Source organism: Otolemur garnettii, unplaced genomic scaffold (genome assembly GCF_000181295.1).
Source record: "Otolemur garnettii isolate 467f Iridium unplaced genomic scaffold, OtoGar3 scaffold00010, whole genome shotgun sequence".
Lineage (NCBI taxonomy): Eukaryota > Metazoa > Chordata > Mammalia > Primates > Galagidae > Otolemur > Otolemur garnettii.
In genome coordinates this window covers 27,962,459-27,987,950 of record NW_003852405.1, presented here as the reverse complement: position 1 = coordinate 27,987,950, position 25,492 = coordinate 27,962,459, and the positions used below count along the sequence as shown (strand labels likewise).

At 38.1% G+C, this 25,492-nt stretch overlaps 1 long non-coding RNA gene across 1 annotated transcript in view; it reads left to right on the top strand.

The window, feature by feature from the left end:
* The first annotated feature begins 14,138 nt into the window (after positions 1-14,138).
* The window catches only part of LOC111723286, a 226,830-nt gene continuing 215,476 nt past the window's right edge, over positions 14,139-25,492 (top strand). Inside the window, exons 1-2 of the long non-coding RNA XR_002771859.1 lie at positions 14,139-14,391; positions 16,843-16,936. This is a non-coding gene — a long non-coding RNA (uncharacterized LOC111723286). The remainder of the gene's footprint in view (positions 14,392-16,842; positions 16,937-25,492) is intronic.

The window sequence follows — 25,492 nt, the reverse complement described above, 5'->3', positions numbered from 1 at the left end:
ATACTTCACTAAGAAGAATGTGCATGGAAGATTTTGGAATGACAGAGAAATTTCTGTTGCTATCAAGTGCTGAGGTTTTAGTTTGTTAGTGTAGCAAGCCAAGGCTGTTTTGACTGATACAGGAGATGAGGGAACTAGCTCACATTTATCGAACATTTACTATGTGACACGTACTTTTCATGAATTACCTTTTTTAGTTCTTAAAGGGATCTATTCAATAGATACAACTATTATGTTTGTATTTAGATGAAGATCTGAGAGCTGTTGCTCTTAATGAAGGCAGGATTTGCATCACCTTTCCTGTACACCATGTTACTCTTTCATGTATTTCCAAGTCAGGATGACTAAAAAAATGGCTATGCAAGATTACCTGGAAGGGAGGGGTAGGATTCCTGAATGTGAGTCGAGAGGTAATTACATTTTTGAACATTTTTAAGTGGAGTGTGAGCTTTTCAGAAGCATAACATTGGGCAATTTTTATAAATTTAACATTTGGGGAAAAGTTAAAGTCAAAAGAATAATGACTCCTCAAAGATGTCCATGACTTCATCCTCGGGCAGGTGCATATATGATCTTATACAATAGAGGATTTTTTTGATGATTAATCTAAAATCTTGAGACAAGTGATTATCCTGGGTTTTCTGAGTGTGCCCAAAGGAATCACAAGAATCTCTATAAGGGAAAGATATAAGAAGGAAGTGGACTGATGGAAGCAAGCAGAGAGTCGGGAGTGAGAGAGAAATTTGAAGGTGTTAGGCTGCTGGCTTCACAGATGGAGGAAGAGGCCATGAGCCAAAGAGAGCAGGTGGCCTCTGGACGCTGAACTATGCAAAGAAACAAATTATCCCTGTTATTATCCATTATCCCATCCAGTCTATGGAAGGAATGCAGCTCTGTCAACTCATTGTTGACTTCTGAACTGCAAAACTAGAGTTCCTGTTATTTTAAGTCATTAAGTTTGAGGTAACTTATTCCAGCCATGGTAAGAAACCAACACAGTAGTGATCATAGATCTGGGGATTCAGATGATATGTGGCAGCTGACGAGATTTTCTAGAGAAGGAATGTGAGGTGAAATGGGCTAGGACAATGATAAATTGTCTTCAAGAGATAAGGGAGGAGGACAGAGGCAGTGGTGAGAGAGAGGGGCGGGTATAGGTTTTTAAAATGAAAACTAAAATTGGGCTAGTTATACAGCTGCTGTGAGCTTGGTGCTGCTTGCTCTAGAAGGAATGGAAAAGTTCATTTATAGGCCAATCACAAAATAAAAACCTAAGAAAAAATAAGGCATGCTGCTGTGGAGCTCTGGCCCAACCAGCTCAATAATAATAAATAGTAATCATCATCATCATCATCATCAACACTATTGAAAATTTGCCATTTGCTAGGTAGTGTTCTCAATGCTTTAGCTGTGTTAATATTTTTAAGCATCACAAACCTCTCAAAGGTGCATTATTATTACTTTTGTTTTGCAACTGAGTACATATTTTTGTGGCAAAGCAGAATTTTAAGTGAAAGTGCTAAGAACCAGGCATTCTAACATAGCCTACCCCCCAATCCCAATGTAGATGAATATCTAAGGGAGATGTAAAATAATAAGACCGTTCTGGGTTCCGTTTCTCTGTTAATCCACTTAGTAAATGTGCAAAGTTAAAATTTTTATTTTTTGAGCTTCCTTTTCTTGCTTTTAAAATAAATATACTGATAGTAGTAATAGTATCTGCTCCATATGGCCCTGTGAGCTGTGTACCCTCTGGACTCTTCTGGTTGTGGATCATAAAAACCCAGCTCAGAATAGTCTAAACTATCCTCTCATCACATGAAAATAGGAAAGGTGAACTTACTGGAAACCATGGGGTGGTTCAAAGCATGGAAAGAGGAGGACAGAACCCCGAGCATCTCTGAGGAATTCCAGCAAGTCAAACATCATCACATTATTTTCTGCCAGTCTCTCATTCCTACGTTTATCAGCATGTGATTTTGTTCTCAAATTATAGAAGAACATGGGTATCTTCCTCCATTCAGTGGGGCCCTGGCTTTGAACTTCTCAAGCTCCTCCCTAAAACCTTCCTGAGTATATGCCCAAGATTTGGCTAAGCCTATAGATATTTCCCAAATTTCATATCCTCTTGCCTTTTTGCTGTTTCCTACAGCCAGCCACACTGGTCTCCTTGCTGTTCCTTGAACTGGCCAAGCACACTACTGTTGAAAACCTCTACTGGGATTCTCCACCCAAAGGTAACAACCACAATAGCCACTTATAGAGTAATTATTATATTAAGGCACTGTTCTATGGAATTTATGTACAAATTAACTTATTTATGCTCAGTACCAAACCTCTGAAAGAGACACTATTTTTATCTCCACTATATAGATGAGGGAAATGAATTCATGGAAAGATATCTTAGTGTTATACAGCTGATTAATAGCGTAGCCAGAGTCAGGCCCTAGCAACTTGGCAGCAGAGTCTATGTCTTTGCATATTAATTTTCCTACTTCCTTCGAGACTCTGCTCAAATACCAGCACTCCAAGACCTGACCACCCCATCTAAAATAATACCTCTGGCATTCTCTGTCCCTTTCCACACTGTTTTCCTCTAAGCATTCATCAGCATTTGACATTCTATTATATGTTTATCGGTTGTTGTCTGAATTCTACCCTAGTGTAAGTTCCACGAGAACAGAGACTTGATCTGTTTGCTTAAGTACCTGGCACATAGTGACATTCAAATGTTGGTTGGATGAGTTAAATATGTTCATATGTTTTCTTCATATGTTCTTCCTATGTGCCAAGCACGACTCTAGATACCTGGTATACATCAAAGATTCTTGCTTTTGTGTGATACTCATTAGAAGGGAATTGGGGGGAAAGAAAGTTAGGGATAACTATGAAAGTAAAGTTTTTAGTATATTTGAAGGTGATAAAATCTATGAAATAAGAAGGAAGTAGAGTAGGAAGAAAAGATGTGAGAAACATGGTTGAGGAAGGCAGGTGTTAGCTCCAGACTAACACGTGAAGGTGAAGGAATGAGACATGAGATGTGGGGCAAGCAGGCGGAAAGCATTCTGAGCACAGGCCCTGAGACTGGAGCCGACTGGAGGCTTATTGCTACCATAGCAGAGCGGAGTGAGCAGGAAGATGGAGCAGAGTGTGTTGGGGTGAAGAGGGCAGAGGCGGGGCAGAGAGAGGACTGCTTCACCAAGAGCCTGGAGACTCCCTGTCAGTACTTGGCATTTAAAGAAAGAGGTGACATGATTTTGCTGAATGAGTAAATCAATGAGTGACCATAAAAAGGAAAATGTGATAGATACCATTCTAGTTTCAATTAAAAAAAAATTTCTGAGAATGGCTGAACAGCTCTGCTGTCTGTGTCTACTTCTGAACCAATCCCATGGCTATATCAGAAACCTATCTGGTAAGGTTAGCTCAAAGCTGGTCAACAGCCCAGTTTAAAGGGGAAGCCCATATACGGCTCAGCACTCTCGTACTAGTGGAGGAACAGTCTGGAAAACAGCACATTCTGATTAAATTATAATGTTCTTTTTATCTCTTTAAGTCATTCAAAAGTATTCTGTTTGTACTCATGGCATCTTCTTTAGACTGTCTTTCATTACATTTACTGTTCCAAGCAATGGGGACATAAAATTAATTGACTACGACGTGCCCTCAAGAAGCTCACAGTCTAGTGAAACAAAATATAAACAAATCATATGGAGATGCCATGCTCCTTGACATAATGGAGGGCATGCTGACTGCTGCGGGGATATGCTGGGTGGAACGCTTAGCTGCTTAGCTCATTTTCACAAATCAGAGTTTCACGAAGCCTTGTCCATGGAGTACCTAAATCAATCAGAATCTCTTGGGGGACTATTTATTAAAATGCAAATATCTGGGCCCCATCCCAAAGCTACTGAATCAGAATCTCTAGGGATGGGGCTTAGAAATCTGCTTTTCTAAGAAGGCTCCTCCTGCTTCTTACCCACGCTAAAATTGGAGAACTGTGGCCACATGTTCTTTCTGGCCTCCACTGCTGCCTGGTAACCGTGCTGTGCACAACGCCAGCTGCAATGAGCTGGTTTACAGCTCAGCAAAGTCGCTAGGGGTGCAGTGGGGAGTCACTTTGCCATAAGTCACACAGATATGAAAATTTAGAACTGAAAATAGAACAGCTTAGCCCCCCACCCCGCCCCATCCCCCAAGTGACTCTATGGATTCTAAGCCAGTGCTGTGCTGGTCCGTGTTGTGAACCTAAATATTACTGAGAACCTAAATATGCTTTATTATGTTTTTGTTGTCCATTGTTACTTAATTATTTTGGAAAACACTGGACTTTTGAGAAAGTCATTCTTTGGCCACTGATATGCAACTATAGTTTTCCTCAGTGTCAAATAGACACAGTTATCCAAGTCACCTGATTGCGTGATTGGGGGTTAGTGGTTCAACCACTGTGTTCTTCAAGTTAAAAACGTGAGTCTTTCTTTCTTTTTAATGTTTTGCACACAGGCTGTGTTTATTTCCCCCTACAAGGAATTCAACTAGAAAATGGGCTCCGACAGAGGTGAATCCAGTCACCCAGATCTTTGAGTCTTGTTTCTGGGGGTCATACACGTGCGTCTGTGCCTATGTTCCTTTCCATTACTCTGGTCTCTAGTCCTCTCATTCCCAAATTTATTTATTTATTCATTTTTTGCAGTTTTTTTTTTTTTTTTTGTCCAGGGCTGGGTTTGAACCCACCACCTCCAGCATATGGGGCTGGTGCCTTACTCCTTTGAGCCATATGTACCGCCCTCGTTCCCAAATTTAGCTTGCCTCAATACATTCCCTTTGCTTTCTGTGTCCCAAGATTTGGCAGTGCAACCTGATAAATATTCCTGAAGTATCAGTTTCATAGATCCGATGTATTAGGCTTATTGCACCAAAGAACAGAGTTTTTGCATTGACAATGTTAAATACAAAGGGATTATTGGAAACAATGATCTATTCCCTAAGTTTCCTAGTGACCTAGGTGGTTCCATGCTATGCTTCTATCTATAGGTTCCCTCTTTTTAACTGCTACTTCCATCTGAACAGTCCCTTCTGCAGTCAGTCTGGTTGGCTTAGCTAATACTCACCATTCATGCTGGGCAGATCTCTTTATCACCGGGCCGTGTACCCATCTTGATCCTGTTAGTTGCCTGCCTGGTGCAAAGAATTGTCCATCTTCACTTGTTAAGCAGAGCTTTCTCAGTGAGGGCACTTGCAACTTTCCAGCTTGAGAACCTAAGAGGATACCTCTGATAATAGTACAAAAATATTTACTTTCTTTCCTTGGACCTCAATGTTTCTGATAACATTGCTTTTCCATAAATATTTAATTTTACCTCTAACTGTTGCCAAATTAGACTAGTTTTCTTTCTTTCTTTGTCCCCACTTATTGTTCACGTTCTCACCTTTATACTTTAGCCCATAATGTATATTTAAGGCACCTTACTCTTTTCCATTTAATGACCCCTATGCAACCAGCCATAACTCAACCATTTTGCAAGAATCAGGTTCTATCTCCTTCCTACAGCTGCTCTGGAGATTTTGTTCCAGGTTTTTCCTCCCTTTTCTTTTTTTCCCCAAATTATAAATACTATACTATCCCATTAACTATGTTTTATTTTTTGTGTTCTTTATTTAGTGTTTTTGACATAACACTTTGTTCTCTAATTGAATTCTGTGTGTCGGCATTGACTTAGCACTGTGCTTCTCTGTACTAGGACCATATATTATTATGCTGTGTGGCATAGTGCCCAGCTCCGCTCTAGACATATAATCAGTGCTTAAATAATCATTGTACATGTGTAGACAATGCAAAACAGGAAAAGCAATTGTTAAATAGGAAAGCCTTTGAATTGTTGCTGCAAGGTTGATAATCAGTGATGTTACTCAGAAAGTCAATAGGAAACTTATTTTCAGTATGAACCCCCATCAATGAGTAAATTTTTTTTTAAGTTTAAGTTTTTTTTAAGACAGTACAATTTTTTTCTTTCCTATTCAGTAAATGTTTCTCTAGTTAAAACATAAAAGAATGAGGAAAGTTCCTTGTATTAAGTAGAGGGCTCAGCTAATGAGAAAAAAAAAAAATAGAAAAGGCATCTAAATCAGAGAAAATGGCTTAACTAAAACATGGAAACAAGAGACTTCATGATGTGGATCTGAAGTTTGGTTGCCTTGAAGCAGATTTATCCAGGCTAGCCACCCATACCTCCAAACTAGATGGTAAAGACTGTGGGGACAAGAATTTATGTGCCTTACACAACTCTTTATTTTCTACAATAGATGGTATATTGTATGTCTCCACTAAAAATCTATTGAAAGTTGGCTCAAGTTAGAATGAACAAGAAAAGTGTTTAAAAAATGAAGACAAAGCATTCTTCAGAGAATACTGAAAGAATGGAAAACATCCAAAGAAATGAATTTACATGAAAGAAAATGAATATATCAAAAATTTCTTTTGTTCTTCCTTGCCAAAGTCTCTTACCAGGTACATCATAACTCATGCAGTTGTATTCAAAGTTGCTTTATTAATAAGTGCCTGGGTTGTCTGGATTAAAAATCTTTGTCATTCCAGAGAGCACATTATGATCTTTCCCATAGAAACCTTTTTGAATGATTCTTATCCCTTGGTAAAGATTTTCTTTCAGGCATTTTTATGCATAGGTAACATCTAGGTGAGCCTCACTCAGGTTAGAAGGATTTTTTCAGTAAAGGAACTGGAAACTCAGTTTAAGTTTCCATGAGTCAGAAAGAGAACTTATTGACTTGTGTAATCTGGAAGCCAAGGGTAGATTTTGTTTCACAAACACTGGAAGCTGTGGCTGTCCTGATGTTATTAGGTCTTTCTCTGCATCCCTGACTCTGCTTCTTGCTGTGTATTAGTTCAATTCTTTTCTACTCCAGAAAAACTTTTCATATCTGCTTAACTAAAAGGGCTACCAGTAGGCATGGCTCTCCATGTCCTCAGCTTAATAACATTAGAGGGAAAGAACATTCTCTGTATAACCTTTGTCTTCAGAAAAGACTCTGATGGGCCCTGCAAGATATATAGTTTAATGATTATTCCAGTCTTGGTTCTGTCTCTTTCCTCATTGATTCTTCCACCCCCCCCCGCGCCCAGTGGCCAGAGTGTGCTGGATGCCACATGTTAACAACACTGCAAGATTACTTATCTTAAAGGGAAAATTCTCAAAAAAGAAAAGAAAATGAAGGTAGCTATTAAATATTTATCTCCTAGCATGATCTAATCATGGAGATTATCTTTCCTAGCCTGAGAAGAATGAGGTAAGCAGCACACAGCCTGACAGGAATTGACATCTTAGCATGATTTATTTTTGCCTTGTGGTACCTTGTGAGACTGAATTTTACAAAAATGGCTGCAACAAATCTTCTATTCCATATATTTTTCTTCAATATCATCTTACTGTTTTCCCATCAAGAGGTGGAATCTAACTCCACCCAGGCTGCCCCCTCCGCACCCCCAGTCTAGACTGTAACCAAGAGAATACAACAGAAGTGATGTTGAAGTGGGAAGCTAGGTTAGAAGTGGTCTTTCAGTTTCTGCTGTGGTCTCTTGGAAAGATTGCGTGTGGGATATTCCCTATAAAGACCCAGAAGTCCTACTCTGAGAAGTGCAAGCCACATTGCTTGGAGTCTTGTAGGTATTATGATTGACAGTCCTAATTAAGCCCAGCTTTTACTCATCCCAGCCCTGGCACCAGCCATGTGAATGAATTTGCCGTCTTCTTCCCATACTTTTTGGAAATGTATTTGGCAACTTCAGCTCTTCAGCCATTTGTGTCACTCCCAGCTGAGGCTCCAGACATAAAGGAGAAAGGATAATCTATACCACCATGTCCTGGTTGAATTTTGGGCTCTCACTATTAATGGACATACTAAAATAGTGGTTGTTTTATATTACTAAGTTTGGGTCAGTTTGTTATGCAGCAGTGGATACCTAGGACATATTCCATGCTATAATCACTCAGCATGAGCTTTGCAGAGGGCAGAGGATGTATTTTTCCCCCGACATTTGAAGCAAACACACTTACTTCAGATGAGAAATAAATAGCTTGAAAGTGATAATACCACAGAGAGACTTACCAGTGGAAAAATACCAGATAAATTACTTTAAAGAGGTACATTTTAAAGTCATTAAGTCACTGAAGGATCTTACTTAATGGAAAGGAATATAAAATAGAGTAGGGAGTTTCTCCATCAACTATTTGGGAGAATAACAAGAAATTGACCTCATTGGAATATATGGCAGAGAGTAAAGACGAATTTCAAAAAGGGGCTACACATACTGGCAACTTGAAAGTTCTGCTAATAAATTGCAATCTAGGTAAGGACTAGGAGGGTGCTAAATTTTATTCTGCTTGAAAGTTATATATCAAATATGGTAAGAGAGAATATTGTGGTAACCATCTTTAAAATAACTGAGGTGTGAGGAGTCCAGGGATGGGGCAGAAGTACCAACGCCATCCTGTAGTGACTGGAGGGTCTGGCAGAAAACAAGAAGGACACTAGGTACATGTAGAAACAATAGAAGAAAAATATAATAATCCTGTGACCAACTGTATTAGAGATCAGTCATACTTTCTTTTTTCTAACAGATGGTTAGGCTCTGTAATATTCCACAGCATGGCTGTGATGGGTAGTGAGGGACAATTGGCTAAAAAGTTTACTTTGAGAGGATTTCAAATGTTAGTAGCTGGAGATGTGTCTTTAAAAAATAGCAGTAGGTAGGAATATATTTTCACGTAAGAAATTTATGATTTTAGCCTTTTTTTCCCCCACCAGTCTGTCAATTCTGGCTTTCAAACCATACTAACAGAATATGATGAACTTGATGCAGTGGACTTTTGGATTAGGACTTCAAAATCCCAGTTACAAGCTGAACTCTAGGGCAGATATCATCCCTAGATCTTAGTTCTTACTTTGGGAAACTATTCATTAACTACTTCATTTTTTATGGAAGAATCTGATGAGTAAATATTTTGCATATAAACCAAATATAATTAATATCAAACTATATGGTTAAGACTAGGCCAGAAGATTTCAGTTGTGTTGAAAGAGTCTGTTATAGGGGTAGAGCCCTGAGAGTTATTTGTAATATAAATTGGACTGGTGTCTGATTTTATGTGGATATATCAAGAGAGGGGAGGTTCAGTCCAGACTGAATACTGGGAAACATGACTGGATGATGGGTCAGAATAGATCCATCATGTAGAGAAAGCAGCCAGACATGGCAGCAGAGGTAGAAGGTCATAGGAGGAGACTGCGCCGAGTCCCAATGAGCAGTTAGTGGAGATCATTTTGAGAAGCAGATTTATACAGGCAGAGGAAAGTCAGAGATATCAGTGGGCACTAGCTGGAGAGTCAGAGGCAGGCATATGATCAGCTTGTTTATCTCTGGTTCTCTTGATGTGTGGCATCCACACCTAAGGTTTAATGGGACATTCTCAGATACACTTCCTATCTATTAAGAGCTACATCTTTTTCATTCTTCTACTTCTCAAAATTGCTGTATGTGATACTTTGGCTAAGAGGATTCTTGCTTGTGTCTCAAGCTCATGACTCCATGTTTTGCTAGTTGGCTCCATGTTGCTGACAGCACTCCCCTCACCCCACCCCCCAAGGGTGGACAACACCACAGACACCATCTACAAGGTTGGACAATTAAGTTTCTGAACTGATTCTAGAAAAAGTGCTACCTACCTCGTTACTGAAGATCACTATGGTTGCAGGTGGCTAAGGGGAATACTTTGAAGGTGACAATAGTTTATTCACCAATAAGGTATGTAGCACTTTTTCTAGAATGAGTTAAGGAAATTAATGACAATAGTTCTGATGGTCATTCTAGAGAAAGCATTCCAAAATAGCTTTGAAGGGTGGACCAGGTTCTGGCACCAGTGCATAGCTTCCAAAGGGGAGCTTTGTAGGGGACCATAGTTATTGATATTCAGTTATTGATTTTCTAGTCTAGTGCTCTTTCTAGGATAAGTTCATGAACTTGTTTTACTTCAAGTTTTTACATAGGCTCTGATTTGTAGCCCAAACCCCAAATGCAGCTCTTATAGTTTCCTGTGTCCCATAGAAGTGGTCACATCATCTTGCTTGTCCCTTTTGGACTGCTCATCTGGTCAGCTTGGGTCTTTGCTCTTTTTTTGACCCTAGACAATGTTTTCTCAAGGATTTTGGATTCTATGCTCCACAGCCCACAGGTCACCATTGCTCTATTCAAGCATTTATTTTAGTACCGTTGACAGGGTCAGAACCTTAAAGGGGTTAGTCATCTCAGGCAATTACTATACTCTCTGGCAGGTGTTCATGTGGCCAGTTATATGTCAGGTCTAACATTGAGGTGACTTTCTATTTTCTTGTGTTATTTGTGTGATGAAGTAGAACTTTATCATTGCCAAATAGTGCTGTGGATTTGAAAATAAACAAAGCTTATATGGTGAATACAGCTTACAAATAAAAACAAAGAAATAAAATATATATCTTTTCCACTTGCAAATATTTTTTCATTTACTGGCTTGGGAACTGAATTACATTTAGGTTCAAAGTTTTAAAAAATGCATTGATTTTCAAAAATAATCTTTGTTATTTTAGAAGGGTTTTAGATTTACAGAAAAATTGGGAAGATAGTACAGAATTCCGAAATTCCCCAAACCCACTCTTCCCCATCATGAACATACGACATTCATGGCACATTTGTCATGATCAATGAATTAATACTTCCACATCACTATTGCCCAAAGCCCATAATTTATCCAAATTCCTTTTGCTTTTCCCTTGTGTCCTTTTCCTGTTCCAGGATTCCATCCAGGTTACCACATTACATTTAGTCACCATGTTTTCTTAGCTTTCATTTGGCTGTGATTATTTCTCAGAGTTCCCTTGTTTTTGATGACTTTAACAGTTTTGAATAATACTGGTCAAGGTTTATATATAACATCTCTCAATTGGGATACATTTGATCTTTTTATTATTAGACTAAAATTATGAGGTTTGGGGGCAATATCATGAAGTGGCATTTTTATCACATCAAGATTACAGATGACAGACATTTATCACCACTGATGATCCAGCTCCCCAGACCAAGGTAGTGCTGGTCAGGTTTGCCCACTGTGAAATTACTCTTTTCTCCTCCTTTTCACAGCATAGTCTTTAGAAGGAAGTTACCATGCACCATGGAGAGAGAAACTCTATCCGTGTGAGTGCTAATATTTATGTGAATTATTTGTAATTCTTGTTCATGACAGATTTGTTTACTCTCTTTTATTTATCTATTTACTTATTTATATGTTTATTTAGTCAGTCATTTATTTATATCAGTATGAACTCCTAGACATTTATTTGACACTGGGATATCTTCTAATACTACTTTATTTGCTTATTTGTAAAATAAATTTCTGTTTTAGGAAAGTTTTAGGTTCACAGAAAATGCAGAGAGTTCCCACATACCTCTTTCCTCTGTACGTGAGCAGACTCTTACAGAGGGCGGTACATTTATTAGAACTGACAAATCTACATTGCCACCCCATTATCACCTCGTCCTTATTTTATGTTAGAATTCACTCTTGGTGTTTTGACAAATATATAATGACATATATCTACCATTATAGTAGCCTACAGAATACGAGTAGTTTCCTACTTCAAGAGTCCGCTGGGCTCTGCCTATCCATCTGTCCCTCCTTGCTAAGCCCTGACAAGCACTGATCTGTTTATTGTCCCCATAGTTTTGCCTTTTTCCTAGAATGCCATATAATTGGATCATACAATATATAGCCTTTTCAGACTGGTTAATGTCACTCAATAATATGTCCATGCATATGCATTTAAGGTTCCTTTATGTCTTTACTTTAGTACTAAATGTATAATTATCTGGATGTACCACAGTTAATTTATCCATTCATCTACCAAAGTCCATCTTGGTTGCTTCCAAATTTTGACATTATGAATAAAGCTTCTGTAAACATTCATGTCCAGGTTTTTGTGTGGACATAGGTTTTCAACTCTTTCAGGGTTGAGCTAATTGCTGGATTACATGGGAAGAGTATGTTTGGTTTTATAAGAAACCGCCAAACTGTTTCAAAGTGGAGGTACCATTTTGCATTCCCACTAGTCATGAATGAGAGTATCTGTTTCCCCACATCGGTTACCTGCATTTGGTGTCGTCAGTGTTTTGTATTTGGCCCATTCTTCTGGGGGAACAGTAGTACCTTGTTTTAACTGGCGATGTGCTAATGACACATGATGCTGAACATCTTTTCCTGTGCTTCTTTCTCATGTGTGTCTTCTTTGATGCGGTGTCTGTTTAGGTCTTTTGCCTACTTTTTTCACCAGGTTTTATTTATTTATTTTTGAGATAGGGTCCCACTACATTGCCCTTGGTAGAGTGCTATGGTGTCACAGCTCACAGCAACCTTAAACTCTTGGGCTTAAGTGATTCTCTTGCCTCAGCCTCCCAAGTAGCTAGGACTACAGATGCCTACCACAACTAGTTTTTTTTTTTTGTTGTTGTTGTTGTTGTTCTATTTGTCATTGTTGTTCAGCAGGCCCGGCCTGGGTTCAAACCTGCCAGCCCTGGTATATGTGGCCAGCACCCTAACTGCTGAGCCATGGGCACCAAGCCAGGTTTATGTGTTTTTATAGTTGAGTTTTAAGTGTGTTTTTGTAGACTGTCCTTTGACTAACAGCCCTTTATCATATTTGTCTTTTACAAAGATTTTGTCCCAGTCTAATTTGTTTTCTCATCTTCTTTAACAATGTCTTTCAGAGACTTGAAGTTTTTAGTTTTAAAGAAGTCTAGCTTATTAAATTTTTTTGATGGGTACATTGCTCTAGACAAGATTATTGAGATTTTTCTCCTGTGTTATCTTTCAGGAGTATTGGGATTTAGCATTTTACATTTAGGTATGTGATCCATTTTGGGCTAGTTTTTGGGAAGGGTATAAGGGATGTGGGTAGATTCCTTGTTATCATTTACTTATTTATTTTAACCTGTGGATGTTCAGTTGTTGAAAGAAACTTATCTACGTTGAATTTCCTTTCCTTCCTTTGCCAAGGACTAGCTGACTGTATTTACATCTGTCTGTTTTGCCACTCAAATTGTTCTAGCTTTGGCTGATGAGGGCTCCTTTGGTTAACTTCTGTGTTCCCTTGAAATATTCTCATCTTTTCTTTTCCTTTCTGAGAATTCTTTACTTTCTGGCACAACAATATACTCTAAACTCATCTTTTGTATTTCCTGCTCTATTCCCAGAATCAGCTATTTCTCGTAGAAGATGGTAAATAGATCAGTGATTGCCAGAGGGCAGTGGGGGAGATGGGTCTATGGTTAGGTCAAATTATTCTGTATGATACTATCATGATGGATATATGACACCATTTATTTGTCAAAACCAATAAAAATATGCAGCACAGTGAACCTTACTGTATGCAAAATTTTTAAATCTATTTAGGAAATAGACTTGTTGGCCAGAGCCAAGATATAGGGCAGAAGTGACAAGAGATTATAACTATTACAAATGTACGAAACAACCTCATGGAAAAGGGATGAAAGGCAAAGGTGCTGAGCTAAGTAATTTTGCAAATAAATAGAGAATGGAGAATGGTATTAGATGCTAAGAGCTAAGGGTGAAGTCTACTCTGTTACTGGGATGTCATTGTTTTTAGTCCTCTCAGATAACAGAATAAGGAAATAGATGCATTTCTACTAATGCATAGACACACCAGCAAATCCCCTCTCCCCCACTGTATGTTTATATAAGTAACCTTATCTGTATCTTCATTGAACTAATTTGTTCATAATAATATCCCCAACTCTAACACATTCCTATATTGTATTTTTCCTAATTTGATCATGAGGTCTCTTTAGGGAGTAGCTCATGGCTATAAAATCCAACCCTGCTTGAAGAGGCCCTCCGGACATTCCCAGTGTGTCTTTCCCAGGATAATTCTTTACTCCAGTGGATGGCACAATACCTGTGTGTCTGACATGTGACCAGCTGTCCCTCTTGCAGGAAACTTGTTTATATTGGCAGCTGCCTTTACGGCTCTTGCCTGACCTGTGCTCAGTTTTTCCTATCATAGAGTGCTCACAGAGAGCACCTACCATGAGAGAAGTCCAGTTTGGGTTTGTTGGAACAGCTGAGACACAGAGAAGAAACCCCAGAGAGAAGAGGCCAGTGGCAGCATGCCTGTCTCAACTAGTAGGTGGGGAGTGAGAGGCAGAGAGAGGGACTTGTTGGCCAAAGCCAAAGGGCAGGGCATTACTCAAGCAGATTTCCTGCATCTGATTGTTTTAGAGCTCACAGGCACAAATTTCATGAAGTCACCTGTGATTGGGAGCTGGTAACTGTGAGTATCGTGCAGTCCATGCACAAGGTGGGGGTCAGTGGGTTGAGTCAAGTAGGCTGTCTCTGCCGGTCTCATGGGAAGATGGTCACCATGAAGTAGTTGTGTAAGGCAGGTGTCTGGATCTATCACATTGAGAAAATGGGGGAGGTGGAGAACTGGGGAGTATATCAAAGGTGACTGAACCCTGCTTCTGGCATGAGAAAGTCCAACTTACGTTCCAAATGGATGCTGAAGCAGTCCAAAGTTATATAATATTTCACTACACATTTTTATCATTCTTGCCTTCTCTTCTTTCCTAATTGTAACCTGTCACTCCAGGGAGCAATCGTGTGACCACCACTGACCATTCTTCTACTTAACAGCTCAGGGTTGGGGATACCTGCATACTGGTTTCGATTGTTGACCTATAACCTGTGGGAAGTAATTTTATCAAAAAGAATTCAGTGGTTATATGCCTATTTTTTCCCTTTAATCTTTTAGACTGCACTGATTTCCAAAGTTATTTAGCTCAGTGCCTTCCCCCATCCCTTTTCCATAAGGTGTTTTGTACATTTGTAATAGAGTTATAGTCTCTTGTCACACTCTGCACTGTATCTTGGGATCCTTCTACTTCCTAAATAGATTTTTAAATTTTGCATACATTAAGGTTCACTGTGCTGTACATTTTTCTTGGTTTTGACAAATAAATGGTGTCATCTATCCATCATGATAGTATCACACAGAATAGTTTCACCTATCCATAGGACCCGTCTCCCCACTGCCCTATGGCAATCATTGATCTGTTTATTGTCTTCAAAGTTTTGCCTTTTCCACAATGTCACATACATGGAATTACACAATATGTAGTTTTATCAGACTGTCCTCTTTCACAGTGCATTACCTTTAATAGCCGACTAGCATTCCCTTGCTTGGATGTCTGACAGTTCCTACTGAAGGGCATCTTAGTTATTTATATTTTTGGTGATTATGAATAAAGCTTCTATAAACAGTCATGTGCAGGTTCATGTGGACAATATTCAGATTAGTCGGGTAAATATCAAGGTGCACAATTGCTGGATCATGTGATGAAACTGTTTAGCTTTGGAAGAAACTGCCAAACTGCTTTCCAGAGTGGTGGTGGCCTTGCATTCCGCCAGCAGTGAATGGGAGTCCTTTTGCTCTGCATCCTGCCAGCCACTGTATTGCCAGTGTTTTGGAATTTAGCCATCATAATCAGCATGTAGTGCTATCTCATTGCCATTTTAATTTGCATTTCCCTAATGACAAATGATGCCGGGCATCTTTTCATATGCTTATTGGCCATGTCTTCTTTGGTGAGGTGTCTAATTCTTTTGCCCATTTTTAAATTGGGTCATTTGGTTTTTATTGTTGAGTTTTAGAGTTCTTTGTGTGTTTGATACAAACCCATTATCAGATATACGATTTGCGAACATTTTTCTCCCACTGTGTGGCTTGCTTTTTATTCTCTTGACAGATACTTCAGAGAACAGAAGTTTTCAGTTTTCATCAGATCTGATTTGTCAATTTTTCCTTTCATGGATTGTGTGTCTCTTTTTACATTTAAGAACTGATCATCAAGCTGGGTGCCCGTTGCTCAGTGGTTAGGGCTCCGGCCACATGCTCCAGGGCTGGTGGGTTTGAACGTGGACTGGGCCTGCTAAACAAAAACAAATAGCCATAGCTAGATGTTTTTGGAGGTGCTTGTAATCCCAGCTACTAGGGAGGCTGAAGCAAGAGAATTGCTTGAACCCAAGAGTTTGAGGTTGCTGTGAGCTATGAAGCCATAGCATACTACCAAGGGTTTTAAAGTGAGATTCTATCTCAAATAAAAAGAAAAAACAACTCACCATCAAATTCATGGTTACAATTTTTTTCTATTTCTCTTTGAAGTATTATAGTTTAACATCTTTCGTTTAGGTCTATGATTCATTTTGATTTTACTTTTGTGTAAGATACAAGAACTTTGTTTTATTTATTTGTTTTTGTTTTTTGTATATGAACATCCAATTGCTCCCATTCCATTTACTGAAAACTCTGTTCTTTCTCCATTGAATTGTCTTTATCAAAATTCAGTTGAATATATTTATTTGTGTCTACTTCTGGATTTTTTTATATTTACAAAACTTGGATTTACAAGTATAAACTTAAAGTAATTTTAAAATTAGTTAAACTTAAACTATTTTAAACTTAAACTAATTTTAAAGTTATCAAGAGAGTAAATAACTTTCATAGGATTTTACAATGACTTTAAATATTGTACATATGACCTTAAGATGCATTTATTGTAAAAGTGGAGCAGAGCAGGATTTTAGCTAACTTATTCCTACCATGCTGTATATATGAAATGAAACTGGGCCCTTAATCACACAACCACTTACTATGTTCTGCAGTTAGGGTATCCATTGGTCTGCATCTTTACTAAAGCTCCCGAATTCTCTTTTGTTGTTGCAGAAGAATATCAACTACATTCCTGGATTAATTGAAAACAAAGATATCTGATTTTACATCCAGCAGTTACTTGGCGTACAGCTTATTCTCAAACCAGGTACTAAATATTTTTGCACAATCCAACTGGTAGCTTCAATGATAATGAATGAGTGAGGATGGAAGGATGTGAAAACTCTGTATCGTATCATATCATACCGCTCTGCCTTCCGTGAGGTCTCTCCTATCTTCATTGGTATACACAAGGGAAAAAAAAAATCTAAGTTTTAAAAGATATAGCAAAACTAGATTAAACTATCTTCAACATTTTTGTTTTATTTTAAAAACAATAATTCTAAAACATTTTATATATTAAAAGAGTTGACAAGCTGATTCTAGTTATTGGTAGAGTCCTGCAATAATATTGGGTAAAATATTAAGGATTTCTCAATTTTTTTTAACTTAATGCAATGCCTTTATTATTTTCAAATATGGCCCTATTACCGTTAACTAGAATAACCATGTTCAGAATACTAGGATGTAAATGTGGAATATACTGATACAGGTTTTGAAAGTTTACCTATAGATAAATCTATAATAACATTGAATAGTAATATAAGGTATATAGTTTAGGACTTTTGTGTTTTTCATTGCCTTGACTGAATTGTTCTTTGGGGCAATCTCATTAGCACACACTCAAGGACACTACAGGCAAGAGTCCTGTGAAGTCCAGTGCTTTGTCTAATATAAGATTGCTATTTTGATATGTGCATATTAGCAAGAGCATAAAACTTATATCAGGTTGTATTTTCCAAAAAGTACCTCATTATATATTTCCCATTCCCACATGCTGTTGTGTAATGTGTGACCTGATACCCCTTCAACAAAAGATGGCGCTACTTTTCCTAGCCCCTAACACAGGATGGGCTTTGTAACTGACTGTTTTAGCAGAAGTGAACTATTTGATTTCAGAGGCTAGATGGTAAGAAGACCTCAGCCTCGACCAGAGCCTTGTGGAATGCCTGCCTGTGGGTTTGGGATGCTCCCACAAGGATATCAGAATCTTTTTTAAAAGTATCAATTGATGTATGGGGTACAAGTGGATTTGTTGTTTTGTTTTGTTTTTTGTTACATGGATGGATTATATAGTGGTAAAGTCAGGGCTTTAGAATCTCTTGTCACCTGAATAGTATGTGTTGTACTCAGTCCATCTCCCATTTTCCCCTGGCCAAGTCTCCAAAGTTCCTTATGCTTATCATCCAAATCCCTGGCTGTGGAGCAGGCCTGTTAGGAATTGGGCCCTGCAGCCTGGGTGAGTGGCTGCTCCCCATCACTTGCATCATTGTCTGAGGCAGATGAGGAGCGGCATTTGTTCTCACAGGAGAGCAAACCATGAACTGTGAATGGCACACACGAGGAGTATAGGTTGGCTGCTCCTTATGGGAATCTAACGCCTGATGGCCTGAGCTAGAGATGTAATGCCCTTGAATTATTGAAAACTAGGACCACCCATGAAATTGTCTGTCATGAAACCTGTTGCTGGTGTCAAAAAGGTTGAGAACTGCTGGCTGTACGACTCTGTGTGACCATATGTACCCATCATTCAGGTCCCACTTATAAGTGAGTAAATGTGTATTGTTGTTCCATCCCTGAGATACTTCACTTAGGATTATGGTTTCCAGTTCCATCCACATTTCAGTAAAACAAATATGACCCACAGGAAGTGTATTAAAGATTCATGGCATTAGGAAGGTTGAGAACTACTGATCTATGTCTTTCTTCACTCATCAGTTGATAGGCACTTAATTTGATTTCATATCTTTGTAATTGTGCTTTGATAAAAATATAGGGTGTAGATGTCTTTTTGATATATACCTTCTTTTCTTTTGGGTAGCTACCCAGTAGTGAGAGGAATAATCCTTATATTGTTTTCCATAAGTGTTGTACTAACTTACATTCTCACCAACAGTGTATAGGCATTACTTTTTCACCACACGTGTGTGTGTATGTGTATGTGTGTGGGGGTATATATATATATATATATATAAAAGATGCTTGTGGACTTTTCAATAATGGCCATTCTGACATAGGTAAGGTGGAATCTCATCATGGTTTTAATTTGCATTTCCCTGATGACTAGTGATGTTAAGCATTTTTTCATATTTTGTTGGACATTCGTATATTTTCATTTGAAAAACATCTGTTCATGTCTTTTGTCCAGTATTTTAACAGAGTTATTTTTTTCTTGCTGATTTGAGTCCCTTATAGATTCTGGATGTTAGTCTTTTGTTATATGTATAGTCTGAATATTTTTTTTTTCATTCTATAAGTTGTCTATCTAAACTATGTTTTTATTTATTTATTTGCTATGTAGAAACTTTTTAGTTTAAGTGCACTTACTTATTTTTGTTTTTGTTGCATTTGCTTTGGGGGGGTCTTAGTTATAAATTCTTTGCCCAGGCCAAAGTCCAGAAGAATTTTCCCTAAGTTCGCTTCCAGAATTTTTATGGCATCAGGTTATATATTTAAGTCTTTATTCCATCTTGAGTTAATTTTTGTGTATGTGAACAGTAAGGATTCAGTTTCATTCTTTTGCTTGTGGCCACCCAATTTTCCAACTCCATTGGTTAGATAGAGTATCCTTTCCTCAAGGTATGCTTTGGCCTGCTTTGACAAAGATGGTTTTATTTATGAGTTCTCTATTCTGTTCCATTGATCTGCATGTTTATTCTTCTACCAGTACCATGCTGTTTTGGTTACTATAGTCTTGAAATATTATTTGAAGTTGGGTAATATGACACCTCTGGATTTATTCTTTTTGCTTAAGATTTCTTTGGCTGTTCAGGTTCTTTTTTAGTCCATATGACATCTGGGATTTCTTTTCTATTCTATTAAAAATGAGATTGGTATTTTGATGGGATTTGTGTTGAATCTGTAAATCATTTTGGGCAGTATGAACATTTAACAATATTGATTATTCTAATCCATGAACATGCAATTTTTTTTGTTTGTGTCATCAATTTCTTTCATTAGTGTTTTATAATTTTCTTTGTAGAGACCTTTAATCTTCTTGGTTAAATTTACTTAAGTACTTTATATTTTCTGCGGCTCTTATAAATGATATTGACCTCTTGATTTGATTATTAATTTGGCTATTATTATTGCCTAGAAATGTTACTGATTTGTGTACATGAATTTTATAACCTGAGACTTTATTGATTTATTTATCAGTTGTAGAATCTTTTTGGAGAGGCCTTTAGGGTTTTCTAGATATTAAATCACATCTTCAAGCAAACATGGTAGGTTCAATCTCCTCTTTCCCAATTTTGATGTCCTTTATTTCTTTCTCTTACCTAATTGCTCTGGCTAGAATCTCCAATACTATGCTGAATAGAATTGGAGACAATGGAAATTCTTGGTCCAGTTTTCAGGGGAAATAACTTCTACCTTTCTCTATTCAGTGTAATTTTGCCTGTGGATTTATGATATATGGCTTGTATTATTTTGAGTTATGTTCCTTCTATGCCTAGTTTGTTAAGAGTTTTTATAATGAAGAGGTGCTGGATTTTATCAAATGCTTCTTCTGTATCTATTCAGATGCCCACATGGGTTTTTATAAAATTCTGTTCATATGGTGGATCACAGTTTTGGATTTGTCCATGTTGAATTGTCCTTGCATACCTGGGATGAAACCCACTTGATCACAGTGAATTATTTTTTTTGAAGGATTCCACAACCTATGCTGTGTAAAACCCACATGACTTGGAGAGACCAGGAATGGGTGCTTTGTGGGCAGTCCCTCTTGGGATTATAGTGGAGAGCCATGTCCAACCTCTATAGCCCCAGTTATCATCTGCCCACAGTTTCTTGGGAAACCCTGGGTGATAACTGATTGAGGTCAATCAAGCAACAGTAACATTAGAAACAATAGCAAGACATTTTTTCTCAAACACTATGTTTTGGAGTAGTTTTGTTGCCCAGTAATAGATATCAGGAAAAAACAAGTGCAGCACTCGTTGTGCAGGAGTTTTTACCTCCATTTTATGATTCTACCCTTCTTTTCCTTTGACTCAACTCTCTTATTTGCTTTCTATTCAAACTGTTCAGTTTATAATTTATGCATTATTGTAAAATGCCTTGTATTCATTTCAGAAGAAGGTAGTATGTATATAATTCTTTTGTATTCATATCATATTTAACTCAAAAAATATATATTAATCCACTTAACTTTTCTGAGTATAAAGGAAGTGGAAGGAGAGATATCAAGAAGGAGCATTATGCTTCTGCTTTCAAAGAGATAGAGATTTGATGAGTAAGAAAAAGCTTTCTATTTGTTGGGTATTATTGGGCCAATTAGAAAAAAATGTTTGGCTGTGCAGAGTTATTCAGCATATTCAATCTATGCATGTGAATCTGCTTGGAAATAAATGACACAATGCTAAATACATCTTACATGTTAGCACACAGAAGAATAAAGGACTATTCCTAATCTCTGAGGTATTCTTTATCAGAATGACGAGGTTTGCAGACAAAGATGGCAGAAGTAACAAAAGATCTGAATTCTCAAATTAGTAACTCATAAAAGTCCTAGTTCATTTATCTTAGAAACTTGCAATCTCTAGTTTACTAAGTATGGAAACTAGGAATTACCTTTACATTATCAGAAAGAAATCTTATTCTTCAGGAAACAACGCTGAACATTTAAATAGCATAAATAACAGGTAAAACCAAATAAATGCATTTTGCATACAAGGAACAGGCATTTATTACAGAACATTTCTTCTTTTCTATTGAAGATTCCTTTGTTAGTTTTTCTCATGTATTAAAATATAAAATAGTCCACCTGCTTATGTCCTTAAAGATATCAGGATTGTGTTTTAAAGGAACAGGTTTTCTATTGTTTTACATTCGGCAAGAGCAAATGAAATGACTATAAACCGTCCTAAACAAAGAAGATGAAGTTCCCAATAATGTTAGTGTAAATCTCTCACTCATTCATGGGCATACGTGGAAAGCTGAGTTGTTCCTTCCTTGCCTCGTTTGTTAAGAGTCTAACCAAATTTGGGCAAACTAAAATGTCTTTTCTTTAGATACATTGCGTTTAAAGAAGTCATAGTTTTCAAGGTCATGTAAATGCTAATAGTACTTATATTTAAGTAAAATGTATTGATGTAACCTTCAAACAGGAAAATCGTTTTAAATTTAATAAAATCAAGGGGCATTAGTCCCTGCAGAGGCAATTTCTGTGGGTACAGACCCCATTGTGGGGGCCGGGGTGCAATCCCACTCCAAAAAATGTGTCCAAAATGTTGGGCATACTACCTGCTCCACAAAGGACGGCAATGGCATTTGAAGTTAGGGATCCTGGGTGGAGTGGAATGGAGGCCGGGAAAGTAGATTGGGACACGGTAGAAAAGAGAGACAGTAAACCTGCAATTTGATTTTCTCATTTCTCTTTTTTGTTTTTGTTGCTTCCTTGCTTGGCTTCAGAAATAACTTGCTGATACATCAGTAATGTGGAAAGCTTCACTCTGAACAAAGAATTTATGTCTTTTTTTTGTTTGTTTTATTTTTATCTGTGAATCGCACTACATACTCAGAACTGTCCCTGGGACCTCACAGGCACACAATCAACAGTTGTTTGCCTAGGTTACGATGACAGTCTCTACAGTGTACATGCAGTCCCTGCATGCTCAGCGTTGCGTTAATTATCTTCCACATATTAAGAGATTATGACAACATTAGGAGGTTGGTTCTCTTGTTATCTCTATTTCAGTTATCCTAGAAATGAAACCGAGGCTGGGGCTGTAACTTGCCCAAGATTCCAAAACTAACTACAGTCGAAAAGAAATCCCAGCCGAGGCAGCCTGACTGCAGAGTCTGAGCTGGTGTTCGCAGCCCTACACTGCCTCTCTGAAAGTCAAGTTCTGACATCTGAGAGGTGATTGTTTATTTGCACACTCCTTTAGGAGAATCTGAGAAATTGATCAGAGTGGGAAGATCAAATTGGGGAGCTTTTAGGTGGCTCTCCAGAGGAGTTGGAAGCTCTTGAAGAACAAGAAGCGATGTTGTTTTGAATAATTACTTTCCTCCCGCAGGTCACCTAAGGTCTTGCAGAAAAGCCTTCTGTGTTAGATTGAGTGAAAAATGTAGTTGTCATGATTGCTGAGTGGACCAAAGTGACAGAGTAAATGACCTCACCAGTCTCGGGGAGCCAGGATGCACAGAAAAAGCAGGAGATTTTTTAGGGTAATTTGAACACTATTCGTGGTGGTGGTAACACACGGCTGTCTCCTCACAGCAGGCAGCAGTGGCAGGGAGGCTTTTTGAGGGCTCTGTTCTTACCACCTAAAACTTCCAAAGCTTAACTGACTGCCAGGATAATTAACCCCCCTGCATACTGGAGGTTCTTTTAGATCCACTTCCTATACATTAAGGAAAAGAAAGAAAATAATCATTTTCAGGTTGAGCAGTCTGGCCCTCAGATGCTGATATATGGCAAATTGCGGCCCGGTAGGAAATGAAACCACATTGCTTAAGAACAATTTTGAAAGAAACCTATTATTTTTTCCCCTCCTTTTTTTTTTGAGCACATAAAATACTCTATAGATTTTATTATTTACAATGCCTCAAAGTGTGAGGTTGGAATTAGAGACGGAGAATGCTGACACCAGAAGAGACGTGTTCCTGCTAAGGAAACCCTCTCGGTTTTTATTAACCACAACTATCACACAAACCCTGACGGCTAACGTCTCAAAGACCACATAGCATGCTCTGTAGTCTCAGATTGCCTACTGATTTGTTTTCTTCTGTTTTATTAACCACTATATTAAACTAGGTCTGTAAATGCTTGCTTAAGCCATCACTGTCCGGTAAATAATTTAAATCCTTTTCACTTAAATGAAAATACTCAAGAGTTTTGTGGATCTCAGTTCCTTGCTATGGTTTTCACTGAATTCTTACCAGAAATGACAAGCAAACTTGACATCGTTGAAAGCGTTATGGTGTTTTGGCTTATCCACACGTGTTCAAGTTCATGTTAGGAAAAAAATAACGTTGGCATTTGGTATTTTTAACGGCAAAACTGAGCTGTAGGACATAGCAAACATTATTTCTGAAAGGCATTGAGGTCTTCTAATAAATTATTGCATTAACCCAGATTGTAGACCAGCTGTGCAATTTATGATCCATTCTCAATGTGGAATATTATTCAGCCACTAAAAAAAAAAATAATAATAATGGGCTATGATGTTGATTTACCAAGTGAGAAAAGCAGATGACAGAGACCTTTTCCTAATGTAATCTCCTATTAAGGACATTATACGATGGTAAGAATAGGAAGAAAAGTATAGAAGAACGTATACCAGTTTGTTAAGGCGAATTGCCAATTTATCAAGGTGAGCTGTGAGGCTAAAAGAAAGGCATCAGCAGGGCTGGCTTCTTTCTAGAGGGTCTAGGGTCTAGTTCTTTTTTCAGCTTCCAGAGGTCATCCTCATTCCTTGGCTTATAAGTGGGAATGGGGCATAGAAACAAACGTATGAGAAGAAACCGACAAGTGAAAAGAAAAAGGAGAGAAACACTTCACCTGAAAACATATGCTAGGGCCTGATTTTAAATTGCAGCTGTGTGTAGAAAGGACATTAAAATCCCAGGTTAAAAAAGAATGTCATGTCATGCTTCCTGACCTGGAGAGGACATGATTGTAAACAGCGACAGTGTCCTGATACTACACAGATTTACTGCCGTAGAACATGCCCCAGAGAAGCAGAAAGCTTGGGGTTTCACTTTCTGCCTGAGTGAGCCTGGGCAAGGTTCTGAGAGTCGGCCTAGGGAAGCAGGAGTGGCTGGGGCCTTGAGTTTGAACACAGACTTTGCAATTTTCTGCCTGTGCAAGAACAGGTATTTTTCACGTTGAAAAATAAGGATAGAATTATATATGTTACTATAAGAATTAAAAGAGATAGCAAAATTGAACAACTGAAATCTGTATCAATTTTTAAGAAAGAATTTTTTTCCATTAAGTGCCATTACTCAGTTATTTCTCTCTATGATAACCTATACTTTTTTTTGAGACAGAGTTTTAATTTGTTGCCCTGGGTAGAGTGCCATGGCATTATAGCTCACAGCAATCTCAAACTCTTGGGTTCAAGTGATCCTCTTGCCTCAGCCTCCCAAGTAGCTGGGACTGCAGGGGCCTGCCACAATGACTGACTATTTTTTATAGATCTTGCTCTTGCTCAAGCTGGTTTTGGACTCCTGAGCTTGGGGAATCCACCCTCCTTGACCTCCCAGAGTGCTGGGATTACCATCATGAGCCACTGTGCCCAGCCCTCTATGGTAATCTGAAACCTAGGAGTTTAAAGCTTGAACACGAAATGATGACCTCATAACGATGCCTACTAAGTGCTATGCTATCTTGTGTGTGCCATGTTGTAGGAATCAAGGAAATTAATAGGAATCAAATTGACTAGATACCTCCATAGAAGACAGCCTCGAATAATGGGAGGGATTTGCATGGAAGAAATCATTTCAGGTAGAGGAAAAATCTTAAACAATGGGGTATTCTTTCTGAATACATACTGAATTCATAATTCATGCTTTTGTCAAAAACTTCATGTTGGGGAGTTTAGACAATACTGTTGAAACATTAAAAAGGGTCTTGTTATGTAGGGCAGTG